The sequence below is a fragment of the Podarcis muralis genome, chromosome 5 (genome assembly GCF_964188315.1).
Source record: "Podarcis muralis chromosome 5, rPodMur119.hap1.1, whole genome shotgun sequence".
Lineage (NCBI taxonomy): Eukaryota > Metazoa > Chordata > Lepidosauria > Squamata > Lacertidae > Podarcis > Podarcis muralis.
The window spans coordinates 100920425-100938485 of NC_135659.1; positions in this window are offsets into that span (position 1 = coordinate 100920425).

Consider the following 18061-nt stretch of genomic DNA (forward strand, 5'->3'; position numbering starts at 1 on the left):
CAAGACCATCTTCAGTGTCAGAAACTTCCCCCTCTGACCTGCTGCGCCTTTTGAACCTGACAGCCGGTCCAGCAGAAGAGGAAGGCTCACTCTTCGGTTCAGACTTGACTGTGGTTTCAGGAGGTGTTGTTGGTTTCCCCCTCAGATGGATCCTGAGCTGTCCCTGCTGTGGACTCTCCCCCTGTGGCGGACTCTGCTGCTCCGGACTTTGGTCCTCAGCAACGAATTCCTCCTCCTCCTCCTCGCCATCTGAGCCAAAAAACTGCTGTGAAAGCACGTCTGGATTGCCATGCAGATGCGACCACCCAGCCTGTTCACAGAACTCAGCACTGTTGCTGATCACCAGTCTGGACTGATTCCCACTCGGGTATGCAAACCTCCAAGCCTTTGAGCCAGGATCATACCCTACAAAGATCATTTTCTTAGACCTTGGCTCACCTTTCCTGCGTAGAGCCTTTGGAATGAGGACCCAGGCCTCACACCCAAACACCCAGAAGTAATGCACCTACCGTGCAGCAGGAAATAATGTGTGTTCCCTACACTTGAATTGTACACCCTGTTCTGCGTAAAAACTGCAAATCTCCAGGCTTCGGCCCAAAAACACTGGGGTAGCCCTGCATCAAACAAAATTGTCGACACCGATTCCTGCAAAGTCCTATTTCTCCTTTCCGCAACTCTATTCTCTTGTGGACTATAGGGCGCAGTCAACCTGTGGCTGATTCCCTTCTGTCAGAAGAAATTCTGCAAAGCAGACCCAGTGAACTCTGCCCCCCTTTCACTTTGAAAACTCCTCACCTTGGTGGAGAAGGTTACCTCTACTGCTGTGATCCAATCCTTGATTAACCCAGCAGCCTCTCCCTTGGAACACTTGTTCTTTAGATCTCCCTTTTATGAAGAGGCATTTTCGAATTCTTCCTGTCCAGTGCGCTTCCCTGTGCCAAAAAACACTGCTTTCTCTCAGTGCAATCTTCTGGGGGGAAACTTCACCTGAGGCAGAAATAGCAGAGATGCAGCGGCGTTGCTGTCGTGTGAGAGGAAAGGGAGTGAAATAGTCCAGAGACAGAGTCTTCTATTCTAGAAGCTTTATTTACAAGCAGAAAATTACACTGTCCGAATTTTCAGACATCTTTCTCCTAGCTCAAACACACTCCGACTCCTTGCTCAAACAGGCTCCGACTGAAAACGAAAGCAGACTCACAGAACAAAGGAACAGTGACGTGACATCCTGACTTCCTGTAGAAGTCCCTCCCTCAGACACGAAGCACCAGAAGGTTAACTCTTTAACCACCAAACTCTACAAGGCACGTAGTAAGGTCATTGATCCCCTACTGGCGAGGCTCGCCGACCTCCGGCAAAAGCAAAAATTTGACCTTTTGCTGTTAGGCAAAGATCAGAAGATGACCTGGATTGTCACCAGATTCTGTGTACAAATCTGTAGGTGCAGACCATCGCCCAACTCAAAGTAGTCCGGCATGAAAATCCCCAAACTCGGGTCCATGGGTGACTCTGAGTCAACTCCCTGGGAAAGTTTATTGTTGTACATTGTTTCTAAATTTATTGTTGTACAATATTTTAATTGTCTGTTTTAACCATATTTGCACATCAGTTTCTAATGTTGTGAGTGTCCTCTATTTCAGAGGTTAAAAGACCTTAGAAGTGCTTTTTGGTTAAAAAGTAGAGAGCCAGGGGAAGGAATCCCCAAGGCAGAACAGAGCAAGACTAAGACTTCCCCATATCAGGACACTAGATGTCTGTTGGTGCAGCTTAGAATAGCATTCCCTTTCTCCCTGCTGCAAGATGATTCAATCAGAGAACGGGGCCCAAATGAATTTCAATAGGGACCAATGCCAGGTTCTGCACTTAGGCAAGAAGAAACAGATGCACGAATATAAGAAGGGGGACACCTGGCTTGCAAGCAGTACATGTGAAAAGGATCCAGTGGTCTTGGTGGACCACAAGCTTAGCATGAGTCCACAGTGTGACGCAGCAGCAAAAAAATCCAATGCTATTCTAGGCTACATCAATAGAAGTATAGTGTCCAGATCAAGGGAAGTAATTTGTTGTTGTTCTTTAGTTAAGTCCGCCTCTTCGTGACCCCCTGGACCAGAGCACGCCAGGCACTTCTGTCTTCCCCTGCCTCCCGCAGTTTGGTCAAACTCATGTCCATAGCTTCGAGTGTCAGGATTCTCAGCCGTCAGTCAGAGGGAACTGGCCTCACACCAGGCATTCGGCTCGAGATCCTTGATGACCTTCCCGTCTGCGTCTCCCGGCAGGATACAGGCAAGGTCGCAACTCGGCGATCCTCCACAAACGTGAAGAGAACACACCCTCCTCCTCTCCCTCCCTGCATTCCCCCAGGGAGGGGGAAAGAGACAGACAGGAGTCCTATTCACATGTCTTTTATTCCTGTCATTCAGCGGTACAGAGAAATGTGTCTGTACCCTCCAGACTCCGGCAGAAGAGTCTCAACTCCCCCCCTGTACTTCCAGTACAGGTCAGATGACACTCTGAGCTAACATCCGGTGCTCAGTACAGAGAAAAGACTTCCCCTTTTCTCCAACAGTACATCTGCAGACAATAACATCCTGTTTTGCTTTCCAGCCACCTGCAGCTGGCTTTTGCATTGCTGCTTTTTCCTGACAACCTCCCCCAAAAGCATCAATGGGCAAAACATGATCCAGAGAAGAAAACAAACAGTTGTTATACATATAACAGTCCCCTGTTGTTTCAGTTCCACCCTTGGAACTCCCCACCACTGGTTTCACCAGTGTACCTCTCTGGTTGTCTGGCTTCCAAGGAATGAGTGCTTCTGCATTACCTTGGCTTGCTACTCTCTGTTGTGTCTTTGTCTCTGACTTAGACACTGCTTTAACCTGCTTTGAGTTGTTAACAATAGCAACACATGCAACAGCTAAGTTAGCAAACTCTTTGGAATACATCTTTGGTGGTACACCCTTTGTAACTCTCTCAGACCTGCGTATGAGGTGCTGATCTTCTGTGCTCACTGGTTCAACCTCTGGACTCTGTTGAGAACCAGTACCAATAGCTAACAGTGGATCTTCCTTCACCTGTGAAGGTCTATCCATTGTGTGAGATTTTCTCTCAATGACTGTTACAACTGAACTCTCTGAGCTATCACTGTCATCGTCAGTACCACTGTAATCTGTGACATCAGAAAAATCGTCATCTGAATTGTCACCTGTGGGAAATATGTGTTCTATAACCCGCTCTTTTTCTGGAGCACTCTCTAGAAACTTTGTGAGAATCACCTGACCAGATTCAGACAAAATTACTCTGTAGAGACCCTTTTCATAACCCACAAAAATGCCTCTGGCATTCTTTACTCCACCTGAAGCTTCTGTTCTCACATGAGACCCGAAAACCTTAAAATAGGCAACAGAAGGTTTTCTTTTGAACAGCTTCTCAAAAGGAGAACATCCCAACTCTGTTGAGACCTTTCTCAACCACACGTGCAGATAGGACGCTAGTGACTGGGCCCAATATTCATGTGGTAAATGTGAACTCAGCATTTGCGCATTCATCCCCTTTTGCAATTCTTTGTTCACTTTTACACAGACCCCCCTGTTCCACGCTTCAGCTGAAACTGCAACTTTGTGGTCTATCCCTTTTCCATCCAGGAACTTCTGAAACTTCTGTAACAGAAAAACTTGTTTGTCATCTGTGAAGAGACAATCAATGTTAGCATCATGCATATTTTTAACCTTGTCACAAAACTCCTGAAACCTCTCTAAGGTCTCTTGTGGTTTCTCCATCACAAAAACCCAAGAATAATTTGTGAAACAATCAACACACACAAGGTAATATTTTGCACCGCCCCTAGATGGTTCTAGAGGACCAATCACATCAGCATACACCCGCTGAAATGCTCTGTCGACCTTCTTGTTCACCTTTCTGGTGTCCTTGTTGGTCACACCTGCAAGAGAAATTTCGTTAGAATCAGAAGAATTACATTTCATGTAATCACTTTGATCAAAAGTTTCTCTCTGGCCGTAAGATACAGTTCTCCATCTTTGAAGATCTTGCAGCTTTTAGCATCATAGGACAGTTTCAGTCCTTTCTTAGCAATCTGTGACACACTCAGCAGAGTAAATCTCAGTTCTGGAACCAGGTAAACATCGCTTATAGTCAAGTTCAGACTCTCAAGATACACAGTCCCAATCCCGGTCGCTTCCAGCTCTTGACCGTTGGCCTGTTTCACAGTGAAGCTTTGCTTCTTAAACATCGAAAACAGTTCTCGGTGCGGGCACAAATGTTTTGTACATCCCGTGTCAATTATGAATGCGTTCCCAACATCTGGCGTGGTTCCTTTCGCCATCATAGCCTTTGCAGGTTTCCCCTGGCACTTGGTACGGCTTTTGCTTGACGCCTCAGGCTTCGTAGAGCTGTTCTTGGCTCCTCTTGACTGTCGCGGCTTTCTACAGTTTCGCTGTAGATGCCCAGTCTGTCCACAATTGTAACATCGGACGGTGCTCAATGCTACAGTATGCTCCTCAGTAGCATCAGCAGTGGGGAGATTTGAACTCTGTTCTTTCCTCCCCCTGTCCTTCACTTCCAGTGCAGCAAGTCTGTCGTGTTCATTCAGAACCACCGCACACACTCTCTCCGAAGTCAGGTCTGCCGCTGGTAGAGAACCAAGTTGACTGGCAACAACCTTGTAAGTCCGATTCAGGCTGTTTATCATCATGAAGCAAAACACTTCCTCCTGTAGATGGAAATTGCGTTCCACCATCTGTTGACGCAGAAACTTCATTTCTGTCAGGTGCGCTTGGACATCTCCATCAGGCGCAAGTCTCAGATTGGTCAACTTCTCAAAATACAGCAATGCTGAAGAACCAGCATCTCTCTGATGCGTTGTACGCAGCGTATCCCAAACCTCTTTCGCATTTTCTAAATGCTGAATATGCACCAATTGAGCATCTGAGACACACAGAATTATAGCAGTCCTGGCCCTCACGTTCTGTGATTCCCAACCTCTGGTTGGTGCTGCAGGGATGGGGTTTTCAATTACATCAAAAAGCCTCTGATTCTGCAGCAGGGCCTTCATCTTTACAGACCAAGATGAATAATTGTCATTAGTTAAGGGAGGTGGGCAAGGCAGCGCTCCCCCCTTTTTGGCATCCATCTTGAAGCCAAGCCTCTCTCACTTTCCAGCCTTGCTAAAACTCCAATAGCCTTTTGCTGGGTTGTTTACTGCCTTTCCAGGCAAACTGCAAGCTGTTTCTCAGACCTTGCACAGCATCGGAAACATAGACAAAACAAACTTTTGCTTCCCATGCTCACTCTCAGAGCCATCTGCGCAGCCAGTAAATTTCCACGTCTCTGACGGGCATCGCTTAGCAACTGTGCATGCAGGAAGGCTTATCTCAACCACAGTAATTCGTGGAATGCAGGCTTAGCCTCTGAGCTGCAGGCCTCTCCTCCCGGAGCCGCTGCTTTTCAAACGTAGCTCCCGTGAACCAGAGAATAAATCAATCTGCGTTCACACTTTTAGCCCGAAATGCCGCATACCTTGAGCTCCGTTGCTTGGAAAACACTTTCCTCTGGGTCCAGTCATCTTTGCAGCTTCTGGCTGTTCTCAGACGCTTATCTTCTTTCATGCAGAGGATGGCAACGATCCATCAACCTCTCATGTAGATTTCCGATGAATCAGAACCACCGGCTCTGCTACCATTTGTCAGGATTCTCAGCCGTCAGTCAGAGGGAACTGGCCTCACACCAGGCATTCGGCTCGAGATCCTTGATGACCTTCCCGTCTGTGTCTCCCGGCAGGATACAGGCAAGGTCGCAACTCGGCGATCCTCCTCAAACGTGAAGAGAACACACCCTCCTCCTCTCCCTCCCTGCATTCCCCCAGGGAGGGGAAAAGAGACAGACAGGAGTCCTATTCACATGTCTTTTATTCCTGTCATTCAGCAGTACAGAGAAATGTGTCTGTACCCTCCAGACTCCGGCAGAAGAGTCTCAACTCCACCCCTGTACTTCCAGTACAGGTCAGATGACACTCTGAGCTAACATCCGGTGCTCAGTACAGAGAAAAGACTTCCCCTTTTCTCCAACAGTACATCTGCAGACAATAACATCCTGTTTTGCTTTCCAGCCACCTGCAGCTGGCTTTTGCATTGCTGCTTTTTCCTGACATCGAGAACACTGTCCCACCATCTCATCCTCCGTCGTCCCCTTCTCCTTGTGCCCTCCATCTTTCCCAACACCAGGGTCTTTTCCAAGGAGTCTTCTCTTCTCAGGAGGCAGCCAAAGTCTTGGAGCCTCAGCTTCAGGATCTCTTCTTCCAGTGAGCACTCAGTGCTGATTTCCTTCAGAATGGAGAGGTTTGATCTTCTTGCAGTCCATGGGACTCTCAAGAGTCTCCCCCAGCACCAGAATTCAAAAGCATCCGTTCTTCAGCGATCAGCCTTCTGATCGCCCCTTCATGGATCACTGCCTTGCCGTGGTGAAGGGGCTTGAAGAACTCAGAGAAGCTATGAACTATGCCGTGCAGGGAAGTAATAGTACCACTCTATTCTACCTAGCCGATGAGAAGCCTTACAGAAAGCATGAAATGCAGGCAGCTGGAAGAACTGTCATGTATGGAAGTGAGAGCTGGACCATAAAGAAGGCTGATCGCCGATGAAAATATACAAGGAAGGAAGGAGATACTCATACAGCAGGTAGCAAAACACACACACACACCAACCATCCCAACTAACTCCTAGTAAAATCTCTCTGCTCTCTTTCTCTCTGGTTGTATCTCTTCAAAAACTGTCGTGGAGGCCCCATCCAGCATTGGTCAAGAAGGAAGGAGTTGTCGCCTGGTGACATTTGGGGGGCTAAACTCCTGGAGATCTCAGACACAATGTATGGGCTCTCACTTGTGGGGTGCCTCAGGGTTCTGTCCTCTCCCCCAGGCTTTTCAACATCTACATGCAGCCACTGGGAGAGATCATCAGGGGGTTTGGGTTTGGTGTCCATCAATATGCAGATGATACCCAGCTCTACCTCTCTTTCAAATGAGAACCAGTGAAGGTGGTGAATGTCCTGTGTGAGTGTCTGGAGGCGGTTGGAGGATGGATGGTGGCTAATGGATCGAGGTTGAATCCTGACAAGACAGAAGTGTAACAAGGGGGACAGGAGGTGGGCGGGTGTGGAGGACTCTCTGGTCCTGAATGGGGCAACTGTGCCCCTGAAGGACCAGGTGCGCCGCCTGGGAGTCATTCTGGACTCACAGCTGTCCATGGAGGGGCAGGTCAATTCTGTGTCCAGGGCGGCTGTTTATCAGTTCCATCTGGTAAGCAGGCTAAGACCCTACCTGCCCGCTGTCTGTCTCGTCAGAGTGGTGCATGTTCTGGTTATCTCCCGCTTGGACTACTGCAATGCGCTCTATGTGGGGCTGCCTTTGAAGGTGACCCGGAAACTACAATCAATCCAGAATGTGGCAGCTAGACAGGTGACTGGGAGCGGCTGCCGAGACCACATAACACCAGTCTTGAAAGACCTACATTGGCTCCCAGTACGTTTCCGAGCACAATTCAAAGTGTTGGTGCTGACCTTGAAAGCCCTAAAAAGCCTCAAAGGCCCAGTATATCTGAAGGAGCATCTCCACCTCCATCGTTCTACCAGGACCCCGAGGTCCAGCACTGAGGGCCTTCTGGCGGTTCCCTCACTGCAAGAAGCCAAGTTACAGGGAACCAGGCACAGGGCCTTCTTGGTAGTGGCACCTGCCCTGTGGAACTCCCTCCCACCATATGTCAAAGAGAAAAACAACTACCAGACTTTCAGAAGACATCTGAAGGCAGCCCTGTTTAGGGAAGCTTTTAATGTTTAATAGGTTATTGTATTTTAGTGTTCTTTTGGAAGCTGCCCAGAGTGTCTGGGGAAACCCAGCCAGATGGCCATGGTATAAATAATATATTATTATTATTATTATTATTATTATTATTATTATTATTATTATGCAAAGTGGTTTGAATGTTCTAAGTCTCGCACTTCACCCACAGCCAGTCGGCACACGACGCACCCCAAGATGCCATGCCCCTCTTATGTCATGAACTGGCTGGATGCGGAGGGGTCTTGGGGACCCCCCAGGGGAAGAAGGCTCAGAGCCCGGGGATTGGGGGTGGGACAACCACGAGTGGTCAGAGGGCGAAGAGGGAGCAGACTGGGAAGAGGACGTGACAGAAGCTGAAGAAGCAACAGGGCTTAGTGAGCGGGGAGAGTCTGTGGCAGAGAGAAGTCCAGAATTAGAGGCAGAAGTGGAGGGTGGAGAGGAGGGGGGCCAAGAGGCAGAGATGAGGCAGGCTGCTGAAGCATCCAGGGGTCTCTCCCTCCTACTCTGACCCGCTCCCCTCCCCTGTCCAGAAGCGTTATGAAGAGGGCGAAGCAGAAACAGATGCGTTGATGGAGTCTCAGATTGCTTGGGAAGGACCCAGTGGGGAGGAGGCTTAGGCACATAGCTGTCAGCTTTTCCCTTTTCTTGCAAGGAATCCTATTTGGAATAACGGAATTTTCCTTTAAAAAGTTGACAGCTATGCTTAGGCAACTGTAGGAAGTTGAGGACCTTCAGTCCTCAGAACCTCCTCATTGGGGCAAGACCTACTGTGGATGCTCAGGTTGAGAGCGTGATCCGTGCGGGATGCACCTTCACAACCCGCAGCGTTCGCAACCCTCGTCTGCACGTCTGTGCATGCGCGGGTTGTGATTCAGCTCTTCTGCACATGCGCAAAGCTCGATTTAGCGCTCGCTTCTGCACATGCGTGACCGCCAAAACCCAGAAGTAACCTGTTCCAGTACTTCCGGGGTTCGGCGGTCCGTAACCTGAAAAAACGCAACCTGAAGCGGCTGTAACCCGAGGTAGGACTGTATTGGGACGATGTGCTCCCTACGCCTGGCCTTCTGAGCCATTTGCTTCTTGGAATAAAGAGGTTTTTTGTGTCTTATTCCTGGCCTGCTTCAGGCACCCACCCTGACATCTCCTTTCCCACTCCCTGCACTCCTGCCACATGTAGCCAAGATTGCAGGCACAACGTAGGTGACGTGGTTTGAAAGTCTGACGTGCCACACCCCACCCTCGGCCACAACATGACACCCGCATGATATTTCCCCCTCTCCGCATTCGGGCCTTGACTTGCATCTCACACGCACCAATGCCTTCAGCTAGAAAAGCTGGAACGATGCACTAATTCAGTTAGACAATGATGGCCTGATTCTGGCAACAAAGCACCCAGAGTGCTGCCAACTTGGTTAAAAGGTATTCATCAGATTCATCAGATAAAACAGCAACATCCGCATCTGAAACTGCAAGGCAAATTCCACTTGGCTATCAAGATCTCTGCCCATCACAACATCTAACTGTCGCATCTGGCGATGGGCACAAGGGAGGCGGGCAGAGGCCCAACTGGGAGCCACACCAACGGTGTCACCCCAGGAGAAGACGGGCACTGGGTGGGTCCTCCCAAAACTTCTCTTTTCCTAACTTTATTATTAGTATTTAAACTCTCACGAATTATGAAGGATTCCTGAACCAACACAGGCCACTTCCTGGGACCGCCACTTCAGCCCTGACTTCCTCATGATGATGATGATGATGATGATGATGGAAAAAAATCTATCATTGTTTCCCTTCCCCTGCCCGCCCATCATTATCATCACTATTTTTTACTTCTTACTTCACCTTACTGTTATTGCTATTGCTAGTATTATTTTTCTTTTCTTTTTTGCTTTTTTGTTTGTTTTTTGTTTTTAAAGGAAAATTCTCTCTCTCTCTCTCTCTCTCTCTCTCTCTCTTAATGGCCCTACTCTTTCCACCCCATCCCCCTCCTCCTTCTCTTTTTCTTTCTTTCTCCTTCCCCCAAAACAAAGAAATAAACATTACATACCCATATACAGATATCACTTCATCCACTTTCAATAATGAATCCCTCCTTTTATTTTATTTTCCTTTCATTTTGGTGGTCTTTTACCCCACACTATAACTTGAATCCCCATGGGACGTGGGTGGTGCTGTGGGTTAAACCAAAGAACCTAGGACTTGCCGATCAGAAGGTTGGTGGTTCATAGAATCATAGAATCAAAGAATCATAGAGTTGGAAGAGACCACAAGGGCCATCAAGTCCAACCCCCTGCCAAGCAGGAAACACCATCAGAGCACTCCTGACATATGGTTGTCTAGCCTCTGCTTAAAGACCTCCAAAGAAGGAGACTCCACCACATTCCTTGGCAGCAAATTCCACTGTCAAACAGCTCTTACTGTCATGAAGTTCTTCCTAATGTTTAGGTGGAATCTTCTTTCTTGTAGTTTGGATCCATTGCTCCGTGTCCGCTTCTCTGGAGCAGCAGAAAACAACTTTTCTCCCTCCTCTATATGACATCCTTTTATATATTTGAACATGGCTATCATTTTCTAAATTAGAAACTGAATTGTTAGAACCCAATTACAGATAGGTAGCCATGTTGGTCTGCCATAGTCAAAACAAAAAAAATTCCTTCCAGTAGCACCTTAAAGACCAACTAAGTTAGTTCTTGGTATGAGCTTTCGTGTGCATGCACACGTATCTGAAGAAGTGTGCATGCACACGAAAGCTCATACCAAGAACTAACTTAGTTGGTCTTTAAGGTGCTACTGGAAGGAATTTTTTTTGTTAGAACCCAATGCTAAGATATTATCAAGAATGAATAACTTGCTGTTGAAATGGAATACCGTGGATGAAACAGTAAAATCTGCTATGATCAAATGGGCACAAGATGTTGGACATAACATTATGTTTGCTGACTGGGAACAGTTATGGACCACTGGAATTAAATTTACGGCATGTAATGCCTTAAGAGAGAATATTATGAAAATGATGTACAGGTGGTACATGACCCCAGTCAAGCTTGCTAAAATTTACCATCTGCCTGATAATAAATGTTGGAAATGTAAAGAAACTGAAGGTACATTCTTTCACCTTTGGTGGACGTGCCCAAGGATTAAGACTTTCTGGGAGATGATTTATAATGAAATGAAAAAGGTATTTAAATATACCTTCTTGAAGAAACCAGAGGCCTTTCTCCTGGGCATAGTTGACCAATCGGTGCCAAAGAAGGATAGAACTTTTTTTATGTACGCCACAGCAGCAGCAAGAATTCTCATCGCAAAGCATTGGAAGACAGAAGATCCACTCACCTTGGAAGAATGGCAGACCCAAGTAATGGACTATATGGAAATGGCAGAAATGACTGGCAGAATACGAGATCAAGGAGAAGAGCAGGTGGAAGAAGATTGGAAGAAGTTTAAAAATTATTTACAAAAACATTATAAAATTTATGAATGTTGAGGACATTGAAATGAAACGAAGGGGTTCTAGTGTATAAGATAAATAAGAGAATGAAAGAAGGTATAGATATTGGACAAAAATCTGAACAATATAATATGTGAAGGAATTTTTAAAGGATGAAATTAATAAGAATGAACTTGCTAAATTAATTTTAAAGTGGAATACAAGAAAGGAGGGCGGGTGGAAGTCAGGAAAACAAGGCTATGAAGGATATGAAATTGAAAAGAGCTCTTTTTCTCTTTCTATGAAAAACTTCTTTTTTAATTTATTTATTTTTTAGGTTTGTAATACTTTTCTCTTTTTTGTTTTTTGGCTGTGTTTTGATTGTTTGTTCTTGTTGCTTGAATGTTGTCGTTTGTAGGGGTTTTGATGTTTATTGTTTTAATGTAATACTTTTTCTTCTTTTTTATTTTTTTGAAAAATCCAATAAAATATTAAAAAAAGAACATGGCTATCATATCACCCCTTAACCTCCTCTTCTCCAGGCTAAACATGCCCAGCTCCCTTAGCCATTCCTCATAAGGCATCGTTTCCAGGCCTTTGACCATTTTGGTTGCCTCCTCTAGACACGTTCCAGTTTGTCAGTGTCCTTCTTGAACTGTGGTGCCCAGAACTAGACACAGTACTCCAGGTGAGGTCTGACCAGAGCAGAATACAGTGGCACTATTACTTCCCTTGATCTAGATGCTATACTCCTCCTATACCCTCGACGGGGTGAGCTCCCGTTGCTCGGTCCCTGCTCCTGCTAACCTAGCAGTTCGAAAGCACATCAAAGTGCAAGTAGAAAAATAGGTACCGCTCTGGCAGGAAGGGAAACGGCGTTTCCATGCGCTGCTCTGGTTCGCCAGAAGCGGCTTAGTCATGCTGGCCACATGACCCGGAAGCTGTACGCCGGCTCCCTCGGCCAATAAAGCGAGATAAGTGCCGCAACCCCAGAGTCGGCCACGACTGGACCTAATGGTCAGGGGTCCCTTTACCTTTTTATAACTTGAATCACCACTGAAATTTTTTATCATTATTACTACTACTTTTTTCCCTTTAAAAAAATATCTATTTTTAAATTTCTATACTTTTTATTTTATTCATCTTTTTTCTTGTTTGTTTTTTAAATATATCTGATCCAACCGTCACAAATACTGAGCAAGTATTTGCAAATACATCCACGCCAAAAGTAACCAAAGAGAATTTACAACTCCTTCAGGCACCTATATAAGAAGAGCAAGCAAAAGATACCATCACCAAATTTGAAAAAGGATGGATTTATGGCTCCCTGTTTTAAACTCTGCAACCACAACGCCACAATTATGCCACAGGGATAAACCACTCACTGCAACTGACATGCCTTCTGGCTACATGGTAAGCCTAACAGTCATTCTAAACCCAAATAACAATCCATCTATAATGCATTCTTACGAATTTGGTAATTAAATCAGAAGAGTTTTACATCTGTTCTTGCTAAAAGGTAAGATACAAGCATTCCAATATGCATACACCAAGACCAAAAAATAAAAATCCATCAACTTCAAACAGATCTTTTTTAAAATAAAAACGAAAACAGCAGATTGCCTAGAAATGAGTAAAAACAAACCAATTCAGCAAGCCAACCATTTGTCTTGCTTTGAATCTGGAGAAAGCTTTTCCCTGAGTACATTGAAGTTTGCTCAGAAAAGCCATTCAAGAACTGAAACGTGGATTGGCCTTCTTTGTAAAGTCCTGAAGTCTTAAATCTATCCATCCAGTCCAGGCCGGCCCATCAAGGTACATAATACATTTTATTTTTGTAAGTGTCCGTACCCAAAGAGTACTCATTCATGGTTTCTCGTCATCCTGGGCCCGTTGTTGTTTAAACGTCTTTATAAATGACTTAATGAAGGAATTAAGGAGTTGCACATCCAATTTGCAGATGACAACAAACCGGGAGGGGTAGCTAATGCTGCAGAAGACAGAATCAGAATTCAATATTACCTTAGCAGATTGGAGAACTGGGTGCAAGCTAACAGAATGCTTTTCAAGAGGCAGAAATGTCAGGTTCTGCACTTAGGCAGGAAGAACCAGATTCACAAAGAAAGGATGGGGGACCCCTGACTTACTAGCAGTACATGTGAAAAGGATCCAGGGGTCTTGGTGGACTACAAGCTGAACATGAGTCAACAGTGTGATGTAGCAGGAGAAAAAGCTAATGCTATTATCGGCTGCACCAACGGAAGTCTAGAGCAGTGTTTCCCAACCTTGGGCCTCCAGCTGCTTTTGAACTACAATTCCCATCATCCCTGACCACTGGTCTTGCTAGCTAGGGATGATGGGAGTTGTAGTCCAAAAACAGCTGGAGGCCGAAGGTTGGAAGCTTCTTTTCTCCTGCTCCAGGAGGAAACTTTCTCCAGAAGAACTTTCTGACAGTAAGAGCTGTTTGACAGTGGAACAGACTCCCTCTGTGGTGGACTCTCCTTCGTTGGCAGTTTTTAAGCAGAGGCCGAATGGTCATCTGTCATGGATGCCTAAAGTGAGGTTCTTGCATAGACGACCCTTGGACCACGTCCAACTCTACCATTCCATGGTTCTGTGATTCTATAAGGGCTGCTTACTGGTTCCTGTTGCTGGACCAATGGCTACTAGCCACAACATCTATGTTTTGTCTCCACAGTTGGAGGCAGCAATGTTTCAGAAACCAGGGGCTGGAAAACAGCAGGGGAGAGTATTGTTCTTCTGCCCAGATCCTGGTTGGACACTTTGGGAAGAGGACGCTGGACCGGATGGCCATTGGCTAGATCCAGCAGGTGCTTCTTCTGTTATTTTTGATTGATTATCACAGGGAAATTATATGGACCAGGAGCCAGCTGGACCCACACACTCAAATCCGCTTGGCTTCTGTCCCAGCCCAACCCAGGAGAGGCGGGGGAGAGGGGGGAGGGAGGAGGATATATGGCTGCCGATCAGAGTCTTGAGCAAAGACTCAGGAAGGCATGGAGTTGGGGAGTCAGTTTAGGGTATTTATGCCCTGCCTTCTTCACGGACGGGATTCTAAGTAGACACCCCTGCCCTGAGCTGCTGCTGTGCAGCTGGCTCCAGCTGGTGGACCTCAGGGCTCTAGCGAAAACCAAACTAGCCCCTGCAAATCTCAACCCATCTCTGAGCAAAGGAAGGTGGAGGGTGCTGCAGTTGGTGGTGGAAGGACCTCTGAAGGAAGCTTTTCATGACTGGTGTTTTAATGTATTTTTAATCTCCTGTTGGAAGGCACCCAGAGTGGCTGGGGAAACCCAGCCAGATGGGCGGGGTATAAGTAATAAATGATGATGATGATGATGATGATGATGATGATGATGATTTGATGCTGATGGTAGTGAAGACATCAGCACCAAGCAGTTGGGCACCATCATGAGGGTGCTGGGCTAGGTGCCCATCAAAGAGGAGCTGGATGCCATCATAGAGGTCTGGAGCATATGGGCATGGCCAGGATTTCGGGGGGGCAGGACTTTTGTTAGGGGGGGCAGAACTGAGCTACCTGTGACTTGTTTGGTCAGTTTGCTGAGTATTTTTATTTATTTACTTGATTTGTGGCTACGCCCCGGTGGAGGAGGAAGGGAGGCGTGGGCAGGGGGCTGGAGAGCGCGACCCTCACCCTGGACTGGATTCCTCCTTGCAGGCAATGGAGCCAACGGCTTTGCAGGACGCTTGCAGCAGGGGATATGGCGGCAGATTCGACAAGCCAATGAGGAGGCGAAGGTGGAGGAAGCTGGCTCTGTAAAGGACAGGTGAGGCTAGGACACGTCCACCACATATGGAGGAAATTCCCCTCCTTCTCCCTACACTTCCAACAATTTTTATCTTGTGGGGCTGGACTATCTTTTGAAGAAAACCACCACCACCCCACCGACTCTCCCCTCCCTTCTCCACAGCCCCGTGGCTCCTTACCTGTGCCTTGTGAGCAGCAGTGGAGGGACAATGAGTGGCGCAAAGGGGCTGGCTCCGGAGAAAGGCTGCGTAAAATGGCACTCAGCCACCCCCAGCTCAACAAAGCCTAGCCCCCTTCCTCCTCTAGGCAGGGCAGGGAGAAGCTAGCAGGAGGGAGGGAGGAGCCACTGCCATGGTGGTGTGGATGGGGGGAAATGACGAAGCCCGAATGATCAGAATGTTCAGTTTCTGTTAATTGGTTCTCGTGGGAAACTTGCAGATTCTAGCTTCGCACAATTAACTCAGGGCAGTGTCAATTTACTCTTGGCAGAAAGCCCAGGTCTGCTTGACCTAGAAACTACTCACTCTGATTGGTTAACGACCAGCACTCAACTCTGTTATCTAGGATTGCTAGCTCAGTTTGATGTGAGGTGTGTTAGGAGTTGGAGTAGAAGTGCTGTGTATGGTTTTGAGAGAGAGAGAGAAAGAGAGGATTTATTTTGCTTTGTTTTTGTATGCAGAAACTCTGCTGGTTTTATTTTCTCCTTTTTAATAAATCCTGTAAATAGTTATTCTGAGTCTAGCTGACTTGTCATTACTGCCGCAACTAGCTTCTTCGCTGTGCAGGAAAACTCTGCTACGTTTGGGCTAAAGCCAATAGGGCTATGCCTGACACTTCAAAGTTCCATGAGGTTATGGGCATTGTGCTGCCAGCCTGAGTTGCGGTGGTGCAGCAGATGGACACTGGCTGGTTCCTGACCGTGGTGAGCTGGTGACGCAGTGGACACAAGGACAACAGCTGCAGCGTGTGAGTGCTGGGTGCTGTGGTTCCTGTTTTCTCTCTCGGTGGTCGTGAGTAGCTGGTTCCGGGTTCCAGGGACATCGCTCTCAAGATGGCCTCACAACCAGTTCAGATGGCTTTTGAGCGTCTGAATGACTCCAATTACTTGCTGTGGTCGGAACGCATGCAGGCAGTGCTGCAGAGGGATCGTCTCTGGCAAGTGGTGAGTAAGTTTCCTGCGAAGCCTGATGATGAAGACCTCGATAAAGACCAAAGAGCAAGGGCCACAATTGTCTTGGGGCTGGAAGATTCCCAGTTGCCGTATGTGAGGGGAATCAAGACAGCTAGAGGTGTGTGGCAAGCACTTAAAGAACTCCATGTGCGTGAGACAGCGGTTTCCAAGCTGTTCATTCGCAAGGCATTGTACAAGGCAATGTTACAGCCTGGGGTTACAATGCAGGAACACCTACACAGTTTACAGTTAAAGTTTGTTGCGCTACAGGAAAGAGACTGTGCATTAGACCAGCAGGAGAAGGTGGCTATTATTTTGAGTTCTCTCCCGGAAAGCTGGGATAATTTAGTTTTGTCTCTAGAAGGCATGCAGGAGCATGATTTATCAGTCAGTTACATTACTGGGCGTTTGATTGAAGAATGGCAGAAGAGGCAAGAAAGGTCGTTGGCTGCAGAGGTTTCTACAGGTGGGCGGTTTGGAAGGAGTTCTCATGCCGTGCCAGAGGTGACGCAAAAGCAGCGTACCGGTGAGGAGTCAGCGTTTGCTGTTAGGCGTTGTTTCCGATGTGGGTCTTCAGCGCATCTAAAACGACAATGTCCGGAGTTGGTCAAGTCTCAGTGGCCGGTGCAGGAGCAGAGACGAGATCAGCAGCAGCAGCAGCGTAAAAAGAAATTCTTCAAACGAAAACAGTCAGCTCAGCTGGTGACCGGCGAGGTCAAGATTGCTGATAAGAAACAAGCGGTCTGGGTGGTCGATTCGGGAGCATCTCGCCACATCGTAAATTCAGATGAATTGTTTGTTTCCAAGAACTCAGCACAGCGCAGCCAGGTGGCTCTAGCAGACGGAAGTACTTCCGAAGTGATTTCGGGGGGTGCAGTTTTTGTTCCTTGTCTTCGTGAATGTCTGCAAAATGTACTGTGTGTGCCTTCATTAAGGAGCAATCTGATGTCTGTAGATTGTTTGTTAAAAGCTGGGTTTAAAGTGTATTTTGAAGGAGACAGTTGCATTATTAAGAAGGCTGGTGAGATTTTAGGCACTGCTAAGTCAGAGGGAGGCTTGTTTTGGCTTAAAGCAGGATCTCAAGTTGCAGCAGTAGTCAGTAAATCTCAGCCTGCAGTGAATAACAAAGCTATACATGACAACTGTGTGCACTTATTGCATAGGAAAATGGGGCATGCTTGCTGGAAAAGTGTACTAAAAATGTCTGAATTGGCTGATGGGGGTAATTTAAAGAGTTGTAACAAGTACCTTGATTGTAATGTTTGTAAAAAGGTTAAAACCCACAGAGTCTCTTACCCCAGAAGTGACAGAGTTAGTGAGGCACCGCTACAGCTGGTTCACATGGACGTAATTGGTCCATTTGCTGTAAGCAGGGGTGGATCGCGCTTTTCACTAACAATTGTGGATGACGCCACGCGTTACTCTTGGGTTTTCCCCATGAAAAATAAGGGTGACGTGTTCACTAAGTTTAAAGGCTGGGTGGCATCTGTGGAAAGATTTCTGTCCATTAAACTCAAAAGGATTCAGACGGACAGAGGTGGCGAATTTATGTCAAATGCCTTTAAAGATTGGTTACAAAAGCGTGGCATTGGGCATAGAAAAACGAACGTTTTTTCCCCAGAGGAGAATGGCGTTGCAGAGCGAAAAAACAGATCTTTACAAGATATGATGTTTGCCATGCTTGATGATGCTGAATTGTCCATGTCTTATTGGGGGGAGAGCATGCTCACCGCGTGTTATCTCCAAAATAGGCTCTTTCATCAAACAATAGGTACAACCCCGTACTTTAAATTGTTTCAGAAAAAAACCAAAATTGACCATTTGCATGTGTTT